Genomic DNA, 14,542 nt, shown 5'->3' on the forward strand with positions numbered 1-14,542 from the left:
ACAGCGTCAAGATCAAGATTTTAGCCTGCACCCCTGAATATACTGTAGGTTCTTTGCAGATGATGTCTCAGAGCAGTAGAGATCTCCCTTTTAGGAGTAAGAAGTTTTCTGTAAAGCAAAAGACTTCCAAAAAGGCCATGTTTTGAGTTGTTTATGACTATGCCAAGCGTTCCATGTGCAAACATTTTTAAAAATCTGAAATATAAGCTACTATTGTGTCCTGAAAGTAGTGAAATATTCAGGTAAAAAAAAAATTGTAAGAAAAAACTCACAGTGAAACAGCAGCAGGCAGGAATTCAAAAAGTCTCTGTCTGAAGCATGGATGAGCTAACCTTGCAAAGCAGATGGATTTGCCCATTTCTGTGTTTCTCATTGGCGTATCTATCTTGCAAAGCTCCTGTCTGAACCATTAGGGCCCGGTTAGAAAGTGACAGGACCAATCAGCATCAAGGGGCAGTACTTTCGGGCATGGTGGAGTCGTAATGTAAGCAAGCAAGCAACAAGAGGCTGGTGCAATTATGGCAGAAAAGATTAGCATGGATGCTGCTAAAGTGTTAGTTTAATCAGAACTTGATGACAAGATGGATTTGCCAGTGAGAAACATTGAAACAGGTGTATTCATCTGTTTTGCTAGGTCAGGAATTTTTTACATGTGCAAAGCTAACCTCTTAACTCAGTACAAGACTCCTCCAGACTCTTGTCTCCCTTCATCTGAATTGACGACGCTAGACTCTGGGATGCCTGCAGGACTGAATAAATTGTGATATCGATCGCCTACCCACAAGGTAAATCAGTGAAACTGTGGATCATCTTTTTGTTAAGTGTAGGGATCATACCTAATATATGTACAAATTTTCTGATGATAATTGCAGTGTGCAGGCCCATTTAGAGCTTTAAAATGCTAACTTTCCTCTTTACCCTTTAATTCCTTATTAAGGGTCGACCAATATTGTTCTTTTCAGGGCCAATATTGATACCTTTAATTAATAGCTTAAGAGACCGATAATCAATAACATTTATCGTGACATACAAAATGTACTTAACATGGCAAAAGTCAAACTGCATCATTTGAAAGAATGATCAAATAAACAGATGAGCCCAAGCTTGAGAAATGGCACAGAGCCACAGAGTCGAAACAGGAAAACAGGAAGTGATGCCATATGCTGGGTCAGTGGTACCCAGGCTTAAGTATTGATTGAATAGTGACATCAAGCCAATCAGATTGTGTTGTATAGAGCAGTGCTTCTCAACCTTTTCAGCCCACGACCCCCAAAATAAAGACGCTAGAGATCAGGGACCCCCACTGCACCTGGAGGAGGTTGAACACAGCCATGCACATTCAAGAATAGTGCAGACAAGGCTGTCCATAAAGGGGGAGGTCGCTGGGACCCAGCCAAACTGGGGGCCCATGGAGGTTAGCAAAACCATGGTCCATTGTGAAGTTAAGTTGTGAAAACCATATTTTATATTTGACCTGAATAATAACCACTCTTATAAAAGAAACAAAAATCTTTATTTATTCAAAGTTGTTTCAATGGATCTAACAGGTAAATCCAAGGAAACTGGAGCACTCGAATCACTTAATGCCATTTAATCAGGTACAGAGGACTGACGTTTCGACATGCACTGCGTCTTCATTGGAGTCAAAAGAACTCTGATGAAGACGCAGTGCGCGTCTAAATAGCCAACTTGAAATGAAAATAACTTGATAAAAACATAATTAAAATGGATTAAAATTTGCTAAAATTGGTTAATAGTGGCAGAAAAATGGCAGAAAAATGGCAGAAAAGGTGATGAAATTGGGTTTTTAATGAATACATTTGGGTTAAGTGGCAAACACAGGCACAAAAAGTGGCAAGAGGGGATTAAAAAGTGGCTGAAATGGCTTTTAAGTGACTAAAATTGGTAGAAATTAGGTGGAATGGGATGAAAATTTGATATAAACTGGCAAAAATGGGTTAAATGTGGTTAAAATGGGCAAAAAAAGGGTTGTACAAACTGATTGATAGAGGCAACAATGGGTCAACAGAAGCAACAATAGGTAGAAAGTGGCAAGAATTGGCTAAGAAGTGACAAAAACATGCAGAAAAAAGTGATGGAAAGGGTTTTAAATGGATGAAAATGGGTTTTAAGTGGCAAAAATGTTCTAAAATTGGCAAAAAGGATTGACATTTGGTAGAATTGGTGTAAAGTGGCAGCAGTGTGTTTTTTTTTATAATCTTTTTAAGGCATCTGGTGACCCCCTCTCAGTGTCTCGTGACCCCAAAGGGGGTCCTGACCCCAAGGTTGAGAACCACTGGTATAGAGGATATATGGAGAGTAAAAATAAAGCCAGAGTGGAAGACACACGTTGCAGTGGAACCAAAGTAGTACACTTTTTAACTTTGTTGAGTGCCCGCAAAATAAAATGCAAATACTGATGACAATATCGGCCTCAGTGGTCAGGCTGATAATTGGTCTACCTCTCTTCCTAATGGCTGTCCCCCACTTCCTGACCCCCAATGCATTATCAGAACTATCACTGCAAAGTACTTATACATCTGACTTTAAATTAATGTTATCATTCTCACAATATACAAAGTATTTTTAAAAATAGAGAAGAAAAAAAAAGATAAAATAGATATTTTGCATGTACATGAATCACCATGCTTCTGTCTTATCCACTATCTCATTAATCAATTCAGGACCCCTGAGTTTTACTCCGCGACCCCTTTGGAGGTCTCAACCCCCATGTTGGGAACCCTTACACTGAAACACCGTAACACTGGAAACACACATGTGGTGCACATGAAGTTTTACATCTTTGACTGGTAGCTCAACCGCAGAATAAGCACAGATTTCAGGTTAGGGGGGCGGTAAAAGGTGGGCTGTCTGAGCTCACCACAAAATTATATATAGACTTCCTGCACCCTCACTTCTGAAGCCACCAACTCTTACACTCTCCTGCTGCTCCAGCAGACAAAGATGAGATTTAAACTTAGAAACAACGAGGTGATTCCCATACCCCAAACCACTTCAAACAGGACGCATAGACGTAAGCGTTCAAAGCTGAGACTTTGTACTTTTCTGTACCTGTCTAGTTACTCTTCTCTCTGGAAAAATAGCATCATATAGGCTTCAGTGCACTGCAAAATAATCGTGTTTACACTTTAACTCTCTTACCTGATTCACTTAAAGTCATTTTAAAAAGTCCCTAGTGTTGCCCTTTGCAGCTGCCTTCACACTGGATGTGACACATCCTCTGTCACAGTTTCATTTAGCACATAAACTACGGCAATGTGTCAGCCTTTGAAGCCACGCGCACTGACTTCCACTGGGAATAGTGCTGAGTAATGAATAGAGAGGACGGGTCGTCGTTAAGGTCAAAAAGAGCAGATATCATTCACATAAGCCCACCTATGCTGAATGATGGCCAAAGGATAGAGAATGAGAGGGAGGAGCGGGGTCTCCAAACCTGCCCACCCCTCTCCTCCTCCTACAGCCACCGGCACCGCGACGGACATCGTTGCTGGCCTATCGCACCAGCGCCGGACCCCTTCTTCCCCTCCCTCCCTCGCTCTCTCTCTGCCTCCCTCCCTTCCCCTGTGCCCTGCCCACCCCGGCGGTCTCCTCTCGAGCCCTGCCAGAGCCAATCCGCGGCTGGGCGTAAGTAGGGCAAGCCGCTTCCTGGTTCTCAGAAAGAAGGAGCAGGGAGTCTGTGGAGTGGGCCAGAGGAGGCAGCAGGCAGGGGGGGTCATAGCAGCGCAGAGAACCGGTGTGCAGGGAAAGTGGAGAGATAAACGCCGACTCACGAATTAGACTAGATTAAAACCTCACCCGGAGTGGAGCTGAGGACGACGGGAGCAGAGACCCCCGCGAAGAAGAAAAGACACACGAAATTAAGAAAAGAAGAAGAAGTTAAAGAGGTAGGCAAGTCGTTGTGGGACGGAATTATCCAGGAAGTGTGGAGGCTGGTGTGAACAGGTGACACAGCGACGCTCAGGTAACCGCTTCACCTGCCTGCTCTGCTTTTACTTCAAACTATAACACGCATGCAAGTTAAAGTGAACTAAGGACATGTGTAATTGCCATGACAGCACCGGCTCTCGCTAACCTAACAGCCTCCCTCCTTCCCGGTTTGAACAGGGTCACGGGAGGACAAGCCCACGTCACGGGTGTTCGGTAACTCCCGTCGACGTTTATTCCCCATTAATAAAGCAGCCAGAGCGCATTGCATCGTCGTATTTTTAATGTAATGGAAGGCATGCTTTTATTTTTTAGGAGCAGGTGCTTCTGTTTGATGTGTGCGCCCAGGTGAGGAGAAAGAGAGAGAGAGAGAGGGGTCGACGGGTACATTTCTGGAGACCGGTCTGCTAATTATAGCCGAGAACACCGGCTGACATCCAAAACCTAACCTGCTCTCACGCACATCACCTGCCTCTCTGCTTCCATGGGCACGCAGAACAGTGCACCTATTGCATTTAGCCTCATGCACCTAAATAATTATGAAATCATGATCTCCCACCACCACACACACTCATCAGTGGTCTGTTAATCATCATTATCATCATCCTCATCCTCCCCATGGCACACCCTGTGTTTTATTTTAATCCTGCCACCATCCTGTGTTACAATAGGATGTGCTCAGGCTGTATAATGTTAGGTTAAGGCTTCTTTCTGCCTACCTCATGGGTGGGGAGGCCTGTCATGCCAGTGGGCTTTTGTGTGTGTCATTACAGTCTGTGTTGCTGACTCGCCCCTCTGACGGACCGGCCTAACAAGCTCGACTGGCTTGGGTTTGGTTTCCCTGTCCTGGGCACAGCCTGTTTGGTTAAATCTTTAGCTGTCCATGCAGGTAGTTAATGCCTTCTGCCCTCCAGGCTCAGGTGTCGTTGAAGCTCCTCTGGCTCTAGTCACTGTCACTGAGGGGCTGACACCTCTGTTTTTATTTCATGTGGGCCAAAGGGGAAGTTTGGACGAGGAAAAGCCACTTTTTTGTCTGTTTTAATACTTTCCTTCCTGCATGTCAGCGTCCTAAATGTGAGTGGTCGTGTTTAGTAGGGTTGTCAGATTTTTAAACTAAAATACGAGACTAGGAAAAATCAGAGAATATAAATACCTGTTTTAGTTACACAGCTCAATATTTGGTTATTTTTTTTTTGTTTTTGATTACTAAATTACAGACAAATTCTTGCACACTGTCTAATTACACAAATACATGGTCTTCATGTGAGTCTTTCAAATAAGTAGAGGTATTTCATAGGGTTGTTGCAAAACTATGTTAATAGTTGTGTCTAAACTGTACAGGTACATCAGCAATGTTTCAGTGTACATGTTGCCAATGTATTTGTGCAATTTTGACACTTGCTACAACTTTTGGTAAAAAATGTGATTGTAGATCTGGAATTTTTTTAGGGGGGATAAATGGCAGAGCTTTCTGGGGCCCAGTCAAATGGGGGTCCCATAAAGATGAGGAAAATCATGGTCCATTGGAAAGTTAATCTGCCGTAATGTTATTTTACCTGAATAATAACTACTTTTATCAAAGAAACAAAGGAGTAATTGTATTTACACTATAGCCACACAAACGACAGGTTGCCAGAGAATAAAAGTAGAAGGAAATCAAATAACTTTAAGAAAATGTTAAAATGATTGTGAAAAGAGGCAAAAGGTGAAACTGTCAATAAGAGCACAAAGTGGCAGAGAAGGGTTTCAAAGAAGCAAATAAAGGATAAACATGGCAAAAATACGTTAAGAAATGTAAGACAAGGTCACATTGGGCAGGAAAATGGTGAAAAGCAGTTAGAAGTGTTAAAATGGGTTAAAGCTGCAAATGTGTGCAAAAAATGTCAAAAACGTCAGAAAAGAAAGGGTGAAGGGGGTTACAGTGTCAAAAATGACTTAATAGAGGCAAAACATGTCACAAATAGGTGGGGAAACAGGGAAAAGCTGTTAAAAAGTTGGAAAATGAGTGCAAGGTGTCAACAATGTGCAAAAAAAGGGCAAAAGTGTGTTAAAAGTGTCCAAAAAATGGCAGAACAGAAGTGGTAAACAGGAGTTACAGAATAGCAAAAGTGGCAAAAAGGGGTTAAAAAGGCAAATAAGGTCAAAAATAGGTGGGTTAATGTTGAAAGGCAGGTAAAAGAATGGCAAAAGGTGCACAAGTATGCAAAAATTTTCAGAAAAGAAATGGTGAATGGGGTTACAGAGCGGGAACAATGTGCTAATAGAGGCAAAACATGTCACAAATAGACGGGGAAACCATGAAAAGCTGTTCAAAAGTTGGTAAATGGGTTAAAGGTGTCAACAATGTGCAAAAAAAGGCAAAAATGTGTTAGAAGCTTCAAAAAATGCAGAACAGAAGTGGTAAACAGGAGTTACAGAGTAGCAAAAGTGGCAAAAAGGGGTTAAAAATGCAAATAAGGTCAAAAATAGGTGGGTTGATGTTTAAAAGCAGGTAAAAAGTGGGAAAATATGTTAAGGGTGACAATAATGAGCAAAAAAGGGCAAAAATGGGTAAATAGTGACAACAGTGGGTTACAGAGTGCAAATATGGTAAAAAAAAATTGGCAAAAATAAGTCAAAAGCGGCAAAAATAGTTAAAGTAGTGAAAAGGGGGTTTAAAGTGGCAAAAATAGAAAAAGAGAGGGGAATAATAGGCAACAAGTGGCAAAAATTGGTTAAACAATGCAAAAATTGATCATTTGCAGAAAAAATTAGCGCAAAAGTGATGAAAAGCTGTAAAAAGTGGCACAAATATTTAAATCAAGCATCAGAACCCAATAATGGCTTTACACACTTTTCATCTCCAAAGTGAAGTAACTGTTAGCCAGGATGCTAGCACCCATGATACTGATCCAACACACATGCATTTATACCAGTAATAAAACCGGGGAGGGAGCATTCTCCGGGTTTTTCAGGGGCACACCTACACACAGTATTTGCTTCCGTGGTTTTTCATTATTGGTATGTGCAACTCTGTATATATGTGGGTTTTGTGTTAATATGTGGAGTGTTTTTGCTTCTGCTGTGGTGGTAGCTGAAGGTGTGCAGCACTTCCGAGTCCAAAGCAAATTTCCCCAAGGGGAAAGTAAAGTGTATTATATCGTTATAACTGAGACTGAATGGCTTTAAACTATGCAGCATTGAAACGTATCAAAGTATTGACTGTTTTGACAACCCTAGTGTTAAGAGTTCTCTCATTCAGGGCTGATTTCTCACACACGGAAGAGCCATCGGTGCTCTGAAATAAATTCTTAATGCCAGCTCTGTTTGCCTGTTCTGTCTGCGATTTAATTGCACATATGTGCCTCATCCCTCGTTCCTGCCGTTCTGACACGACCTGCATCCTGATTGCCCTTTGTTCAGGCAGCTGATGCCGCTGTTTTCTTCATTATTTTATGTTTATCCTACGTTTTACTGTATTTTTTATTCTTTGAGAGCACTTCTGTACAGTATGTTGTCACTACCCTCAACTTTAAAGGGATTTTGTGTGTGTGTGTGGGGGTGGGGGGGGGGGGGTGATTCATACATAGGCTTTCCCACATAATACTGACTGTTGGACAACTTCTTTCTGAAGAAGTTAAAGTAGGAAGCGGTTGGTTTCTATCTGCCTCCTTTTTTTATATGCGCCTTTTTTCTGCTCTGTTACAAGAACCCCCCCACCCCCACCAGCAAACGCACTCTCACACACTTCTCCCAAGTTGCATCTGATGCATCATATGATTGTCTGTGTGTTTGTGATTATTCACATACTAAAACTAGATGATTAAAAGACAAAACACATGCTTAAATTAGTCAGCACTTGGTGTTTTCTAGATATCCGTTTGACATACTTCAGTAAAAACCTGTCTTGTCTTGTTTTTCACTGATCAGTTCTTATGGCAAATCAGGTTTTTATACTTCCTCCCCTTTTTACCCACAGGTAAACAACATCTGTGGACCTCTGAACAAAAAGAGGAGGGGACGTGTGAGAGGCAGAGGAAAGCAGGCAAACATAATTTCCTGAGTTTATGGACTGGAGGTAAGAATTATTTTTTTAACTTTGAACTGGATAGATATCATCTAAGGTTTCAGTCATTGTAAAATCTCAAAATGACCTTTTCAATTAAAAGATTAAGATTAAAAATGCAAGATTAAAAAAAATAATTTGCATGATCATTTTTTACATATAGTGATAAAAATGCACACTTTAATACATGTGATGATTATCTGTTAGTGATCCAGTCAACAAAGAATGAGCAGTCAAACGCTGAATAATGTGAAGACTGATAACGGAGTTTGATATAAAAATCCACAGGTTGCTATAAAACATAAAAATCCACAGGTTGCTATAAAACACCCATTTGTCTTTTCTAAATGCTCTTGATGGGAATCCTTCATTACTGCCTTATGAAAGCTGTGTAGGAGTCACAGGGGGGTTCACACACCATGACAAGTGTTGTTAGAATAAATGCGACATCTTTTCCAAACCTTTGATGAGCAGCTGAAGTTGAACAAGGTTACTGATCACAAACTGTTGTTATTCTACTGCAACCTCAGTATGCCACGGCCTGATTTGAAACCTGAAAATCTTCGGGGGCTCACCAAACCTCTCATACAACCATAACATGAGACTTACAGTATTTACCACTATATTATACAGGATTTTAATGCGAACACTTTTATTAACAATACTAGTGTTAGGGTTAGGATTGCTGAGTCACAAAGTACAAGTAAGGACCTACTGGCGTTCATTTTGTTTTGATTACATAACTGCAAAGCTTTTAGTCTTTTATTGAGAAAAACATGGCACTGGTTCTACACATCAGACAAACAAATAATAATTAGTTGACACAGTCTCAGGAAAATCTATTTGTTTACTCAACATTAATAAAGTTGGATTGTGTATTTGAATTTGGGAAATTTCTGCCAAATTGACAATTTCAGCTATGAGGATTTGATGTCAACATGAAGCACTGAGATAAGCCCCTCAATTTAAAAAAGCTGTGAACGCTGTCATTTTTACAGCGTATAAACATGTTATAAAGTATTTTATGATCAATTTAAAAGTAGAGCTGGGCAATTAATCAAAAAATAATCGAAACCGAAATTTAGGGCCTATAACCAATGTAAACCTGCTGCGCTCATTCCCACCCAGTCCACTAAAACTCAAACACGGAGCTGACTGTGCAATGTAAGCAGCAGTTATTTTCCACTTTTTATACAATAGTATAGAAATAATTAATTTTGTTAACAAGAAATACAAGCGGTTGATTTTCTACTTCTCTTGGAAAATTTGACTTTTTACAAAACAGATTTTCAGAACAGAGTAGGAGGTTTGTGGTGGAATAATCAATCATTAATCATAATTGAGGTCAAGAGTTCAATTAATCATGATTTTGATTTTTGCCATAATTGCCCAGCCCTATTAAAAAGTGATTTAACTTTTAACAGTTTTGTTTCTAGTTCTCATTTCTTGTGTATGAGCTCTCGCAGCCCACACTTTGGGAAGTACTGTTCTCTGGGAATTTCTTAAATTTTCCAAGAATTCTTCCCTGTAATCAAACAAACAAATCATCTTAATAGACATCCAACAACTTTTGAACTTTCCCTTCATAGTGCTTAAACTGGCCTCACTCTTGTTTGTGTTGTAGAAATGAAGGCAACAAAAAACATTCAGTTTTCTGAATGAAATGAGATGAATGAAAAATGTAGATAAATACTACTTGAAACCAGTCACTGCTAAAGTAAAGACAGGTTACAGAAGAATAATTAAGGAGTAGCCAGTAGAGGTGGGAATCTTTAGGCACCTCATGATTTGATTCGATTATGATTCATAGGGCTACAATTCAATTCTTAATCGATTATGTGTGCATTTTGCTGCACTTGGGCTTTTTTGTACATTTCTGTTGTTCTCACTGTGTCAGACATAATACAAAACTTACATCTGTGTTTAGAAAAAAATAAATGAATTAAATTTTCTTTATCCTCTAATGCAGGGGTGTCCAAATTATGGCCCGGGGGCCAAATGCGGCTACAATGTATTATTCTTCTTAGTTTCAACACAAGGCAGTGCTGCCATGCTTATACTGTAAACAAACATTTTGACAAGGGCTGTTTTTTTCATGACTAAACATGCAGAATTGGCAAACAAAATAATGAATATATCTTGATTTATAATGCCCTAAAGCATTACAGCAGCAAAGAGCCACACCAATGATGTTCCAGGGGCGGGGGTTGACTAAAGCCCCCTGAAATTTGATTGGCCTCCCCAAAATTCTTAAAATGATTGACCATTTACCTTGTCAGCCATCAACTAGCCATTTAAGCATACCCAATCACTGAGCATTTCTTAACCAACATTAGATTGGTTTTACTAATTTTAATATCAAGGTAAAATATATAAAAGTAGCCCCACCCTCCTTATATATTTCTGTATGTGGCCCCCAGTGGAAAAAGTTTGGACACCCCTGCTTTAATGGAAGATGTATGTAAACTTGAAATGTACAATTACACTGAACCAAAGCTAGCAGCATCCTTTCCTTGTAAAATATCTAAAATTACAAATGTAAAAATGTCCCTTTTCACAAACTAACAACTGGTAATCCAAATCTTGCAGTTACCCACTGCTTGTCAGAGTTCCACCTTTTTGTTCCTACCAATCCACAGTATTACATATTTAGATAATTATTGATTGATTATTGGACAATTATAAATCAACCTCCACATTACAATGCATTTAAGAATTGATTTTTTTCTCCCGCGTCTAGTTAACAGGTTTTGTTCTTCTGCTGTAAATCAAGACTCTGTTATCCAGGGAAAGCAAATTAAAGTTTTAAAAGCAATAGATGTTTAACACAATGGCTTTACATTTTTAAAGATGAACTTAATATCAATATTGATGAACACAAAAAACCATGTCATTGCAACTTCATATATATGTTTCATATGACATAGTAGATGTTTTTGGGTTTTGATTCTCTATATGCACAAAGACTAATAAGGAGTTTTTGATAAAGCACAACACTTGTCTGCACAGGTACATTGTCATCATACAGATTCTTAGAAAAAAAATCAGATATAAGCTTTTCTGCTCACAGAGAAAGTTGAAATAATTTGCCTTCAACAGAGAATTGACTTAAGTCAATTTAGTTAATGTATCACAGAGTTTCCAACACCTGAGTAACACAGAAATCAACTTTTTACATTTATTAGAAGACTTATTTTCTTATCATGTATCATCCAGTATAGCTGGATCTGTATCTGTTTTACTGAGCCAGTCAATCTTTTGTCTGATTTACAAGTTTACACTAAAATGCACTGTAAAGTCAGACTTTTAAGAAGAAAGAGGGTGTCATGAAACTGTTTTTGTCTTTGAAACAAATGTGAGCTGAACAAATGTGGTCAAGGATTTAAATATTTCATAAACCACCTGGACGTTCACTCCTCTGAAGACGCTCCATGCTTTTAGAGATGGCTCAAGAATGATACCAAAAATAAATGGATGCTATTTTTTTTTTTATTTCTCCATGTGAGATTACCGCTACAGAGCAACATCAATTATGAAAGCCTTAAAAATGAATTGATATTTAGTATGACAGTAATACAATATTGTAGGGAACATTTTCTAACACAACGGCTTATTCAATGACAGGCCAGACTTATACAAGCTATATATTAGTCCCAGCTTGTCCACTGCTCAATATCTGAAGCTTATGTTGTACTTGAGGGAACATGAGATCCTTAAAAATGTGAAATAGCAAGTGTATTTCTTTGACCCTTAGAAAAACATAAATTTCATTTCCACCAAAAGGTCCAGTGTTTTTTAGGTAAAGTACATAACTATTTGCTTTTTCACAGTCAGTAGTTGGGAAAGGTCCCCAAATAACTGATCTGCACCTTCCTGTTATTTCTGGCATCCTTCTGTTGTGGTACCAAACACATATCTATCCCAAAAGGATGTAGCTAGACGTTCTGCAGTCTGTTGATTGGTCAAAAGAATCTTCACTTCCTGTGCAACAACTGTGACGATGGGCAAAAAAAAAACATTGAAAAGGAGTATAAATTCTGGAGCATGATGTGAAAATACTGACACGTTGACAGAATTTCTCTTCCTTTTGCTGTGATAATCCATTGCTCTACTGAAGCACACTGGTTTGCATTTGACGGCTGATGTGTGGACAAAACAACATGTTCAAATATCCGCAGATTGTGAGGGAGTAATTTCAAGAAAAAAACTCAAAAGCATGATGTCCTTTATCATGTCACATTCTTCTGAACTTTGAACTTAGTGGCAGGCCACACTATGATGTGCTGCTACAGCACATTCAGAAACATTTTCAATTTTGTGATGTTGCAGCCTAATGCTACAGCTGTTTACATTAATTTTTATCTCCACTGATCTTGGCTTTATGGCAGAGTGGCAAGGCTGGAACATCTACTCAGTGCAAAAAGCATTAAAGCCGTCTTGGATTAGCTAAAAACTCCACATTAAAGCCTCATAAGAGGCTTCAATCTAACCACTCTGCCCTAAAGCCTAGATCGGTTTGAGAATTATGGAGTCCACTGTGCTCTTAGAAACTTTTTGTAGCCTTCTCCAGATCTGTGTCTCTGTGATCTGCAGGCTGTTCCTTTGTCCCCATGGCTTGATTTTTATATATATACATTGTCAGTTGTGAGGTCTTCTATAGAGAGATGTGTGCCTTTCCAAATCATGTCAAAATTAGTTTAATTTACCACAGGCGGACTCCAGTCAAGGTCTAGAAACATCTCAGCAGTGATCGAGATCGAGAGAAAAGGGAGGAACCTGAGCCGAATTTCAAGTGTCTTTGCAAAGGATCTGGTTTCTAATGTCAATATATTTCACATTTTTTTATTTTTGATAAATTTGCAAACATTTCTAAAATTCTGTTTTCACTTTGTCATGATGAGGTACTGAGCATAGATCTATGAGAATATATATATATTCTCATAGATATATATATATATATATATTTTTTTTTTTTTTTTTTTTTTTTTTTTTTTTCTGTAGCATCAGGCTGCAACATTTAAAAAAAGTGTAGGTGGGTCTGAATACTATCAGAATGTGTTGTAAGTAATCTAAAAGGCTAGTTTTCAACTTTAGTCCCTTTATCTGACGTTTCAAGTATCCAGGAACAAAAAATGCAATATAACAAATGATGCCCTCTATATTTTCATAATGCGTACTTTATATAGCTTTTGATACTGTTTTAGTTCGTTCTTTTACTGTGCAACTGTAAAACATCTGGCTCTCTTCTGTATCTTTCAATTCTTGTAATTTTTAACATGTTATTTGTGTTTTTTGTGACCTGGTTGTGTGAATATGTGCATGTGTTTGTGCATGTTCCTCGCCTGACAGACCACTCGCTGTCACTTCCCCCTACCCATCAGTTTAAGGACACATGGTTGTCAGCAGACAAAGCCAAGGTCACATGATGAGCCACCAGCTTGCCCACCACACTCACACAGACACAGTCAAACATGTGCATGAAGACACACATGCCTTTATATATTTATACAAATATAATGCATGCACAGTTCCAGGAAATGCTTTAATTAGGACATGTGAGCCCATGTAAATTCCCCCTTTTTTCAGACTCGGGTCTTTCAGTTTCATACAAACCCAGTGAGTGGGAGGAAGATGGGGAGGGAGAGTCAGAAAGGGGGAGGGAGAACGGGAGTCGAAAGAACTAAAGGTTTTCTCTCTGACCCCAACATTTGAAGGTGTCTCACCTTTTTTTTTTTTTTTAGGCCCTAAAGTGAAAATGGGTTGGTTTTTCAGATTTAGATTTAGCCATGAATTATTACTTTTCTTGTGAAACATAGTTTATGACTGGGAGCCCTCTTTGACCCTTGCTTAAATCCGGTGTTTTCACCATATATGGCGGTTGTTTCTCCACATATAGAGGCAATAATGGCTCAGGGGTGACTACACAGTGTGCATAATGCTGTCTGCTGCTACTACAGTTGAGTCTTGCCCCCACTCGATCTGTGTCAATAGAGGAAGTTCTGTATCTGCTGTTTCCTCTTTTCAGTCATGAGTTTCTGTAGCTTTTGACAACCCTCCCTCGCTCTCGACCACCAGCCTCACAGCCTACGCCACCCCGGCATTAACCAATCGGCAGGTGGCTGTGACTCTTCTTCTTGTAAAGAGTCGGAGTAGAAAGAGAGAAAAAGTGATCATGATTCAGCTCTTATGGTAACAGTGCGATTGTTTCTGTACGCTTTGAGCGGGCGGTTATCATAAAGAGGTACAGTTAGAAAACATTTCAGGGAAAGTGAGAATCAACACCCAAACATGAGCTGGAGATGGGAGATGAAACAGACCCTTTCTGTTTGATTTTCTGAAGGGGGAACTCCAACTGTACATGGATGCGTTTTACTCCAAAATCCTGTGTGCTGTCCCTTTGGAAAAATAAATCACTTTATTTATCCAGATTAAAAAGGAGGATATTTTAATCCATGTAGACCTAAAGCTGCATAAAAAGTCACCATCTAAAAGTCTAAAGTTTTGTTGAAAAACAACCTGTTTAAACCGTAAGAGTTTTGAAAAACCACACAG

General features: G+C 39.2%; 1 protein-coding gene across 2 annotated transcripts in view; it reads left to right on the plus strand.

Moving 5' to 3' along the window:
* The first annotated feature begins 3,539 nt into the window (after positions 1-3,539).
* The window catches only part of zbtb7b (zinc finger and BTB domain containing 7B), a 35,702-nt gene continuing 24,699 nt past the window's right edge, over positions 3,540-14,542 (plus strand). Inside the window, exons 1-2 of one of the 2 annotated variants that reach the window (XM_041794401.1) lie at positions 3,540-3,982; positions 7,904-8,002. The gene's annotated coding sequence lies outside the window, so the exon portion shown is untranslated. The remainder of the gene's footprint in view (positions 3,983-7,903; positions 8,003-14,542) is intronic. The other variant, XM_041794402.1, reaches the window with a different exon arrangement.

This window comes from Cheilinus undulatus, linkage group 8, assembly GCF_018320785.1.
Source record: "Cheilinus undulatus linkage group 8, ASM1832078v1, whole genome shotgun sequence".
Taxonomy (NCBI): Eukaryota; Metazoa; Chordata; class Actinopteri; order Labriformes; family Labridae; genus Cheilinus; species Cheilinus undulatus.